This window comes from Tupaia chinensis, unplaced genomic scaffold, assembly GCF_000334495.1.
Source record: "Tupaia chinensis unplaced genomic scaffold, TupChi_1.0 Scaffold000235_1, whole genome shotgun sequence".
Lineage (NCBI taxonomy): Eukaryota > Metazoa > Chordata > Mammalia > Scandentia > Tupaiidae > Tupaia > Tupaia belangeri.
Window position 1 is genome coordinate 6,379,127 of NW_006159713.1, and position 2,036 is coordinate 6,381,162.

Sequence of the window (2,036 nt, forward strand, 5' to 3'; positions counted from 1 at the left end):
GGACTAGAGAAAGTTTCCAATATTTTCTCTGCAATTTAGTCTTTTCATGTTTAGTGTGACTAGTTGTAGGTCATCATCTCAACATTTCTATAAAACACAAAAATAGAATATGTTCAAATGCTGTATTTTTTCAGGACTATTAAGTTACAATGTTATTAAGCTCAAACTTGAACTAGCCCTGTAGGGTGAATTGCAAGAAACACACTCATAAATTCTGTGAATTCAGTAGCATTGTCCTGGACAGTCTGCATGCTTCTGGAATGTTCTCAAGAGGCTTGATTCTGCTTTGGATATCTTTGCAATAGGTGCATACTCATTTCTAAAATTTTTATTTATATCCAATTCTACTCATACAATATACATTATAAATACATAAGATGTCTTTTAAAACTGTAAGGATGAAATAAGCCATAGTTTTAAAATTATTATTTCTGTGTTAGAACAAGTAGGCTTTTTTTTTTTTTTTTTTTTACTTTTTTTTTTTTTTTGGGGGGTTTTTTTTTTTGGGCGTTGAGACAGAAAGCAGGAAATCACCGCCCAGGGGGGATGACCAGGCCGCAATCCCTTCTCCTCCATTCTCCTCTCGGGATCTTGGGCATGCACGCACACGTGCCTGGCATGAGTTTAAGCCACCGGGTCTGGGACTCGAACCATGGTCGACTACGTGGGAGTCCAGCAACATAGCCATTACGCTAACTGCTGGTCCCGGCTTGTTTTTATCAATGAAAAATACGTCACTACAATTTGAAGGTCTGGTTCTTAGTTCAGTTTATTTTAAGATTAGGTTTTAGTGGGCAGCATAGCTAAACAAGCTATCTCTCAAAACACAGTGATTTTTAAATAGAATGGGAGAAAGGGAAGAGCATGCTCATCTTGCTAGTAAGTCTTCATAGTCATTTACCAATTGCATAGGATTCATTTGGTGTCTTGGATATATAGTTTTTAAATATCTTGTTAAGGGTGATATTTCATACAAGCTTGAATCAACATCTCAAAAAAATACAAAGACTGTGGTACATATATTTAAATAATTATTTAGTTAAATTTATTTGTCATCTTTTTTTGGTAGTTATTTTATTTTTTTATTTAAATTTATTTATTTACATTCATTTACTATGCATCATTACAACATACAAAATGAAATTTTCCATCCAGAATACACTATATATTGGTTCAATCAAGCACATCAACATATATATTATCATCAACAAATAATTTTCCATTTCTTGTTTCCTGTATATTTTGCTTTTTTTTCCCCATCCTTGATTCCCTATCTCTCACCTTCTGCCATCTACCACACAACTCCCACACTGTCTCTGGTATCCAAGGTTCTTTTCTAGGCCTCCCCCCCCCCCCCCCCCCTTTTTTTTTCACTCACCAGATTCACTAACATTCTTAATTAATCTAAATATTTTCAATAGTAAGCACAGCTGACATATACATATCCATGAACACAAGTCTGACTTTAAGCATAAACCTCAGTGTGTAGAATGAACAAACTATTAAGTAGCACCTACCTGGAGCTATATAGCTTACTGTAGTCATCAAATAGGTATTTTTAATGCATTTTTTTTAATTTCAAGAAAAACAAATTTCATGTTTTTTTCCTGAAATACTTTTTAAAATTAATTAATTTACATTAATTCCCTAAGCATCGTCACAGCATACAAAATGTGACTTCCCATCCAGAATGTACTGCATAGTGGCTTAATCATGCATGTTATCGTCAATAATTTTCCGTTTCTAGTTTCATATATATGTATATGTGTGCGTGTGTGTGTGTGTGTATATATATATATATATATAATTTTTTTTACCCCTATTTCTGACCCTCTGCCCTTTTCCACCCTCTTCTCACACTATCTCTGGTGTCTACAGTTGTCTTCCATTCCTTCCCTTCCCCATTTTATTGATCACACAATTTCTTAAATAATCTAACTACTTTCAATAGCAAGTTCAGGGGACCAGCAGTTAGCATAATGGCTATGTCACTGAACTCACGTGTAGCTTACTGTGGCTTTGGGTCCCCATCCCCT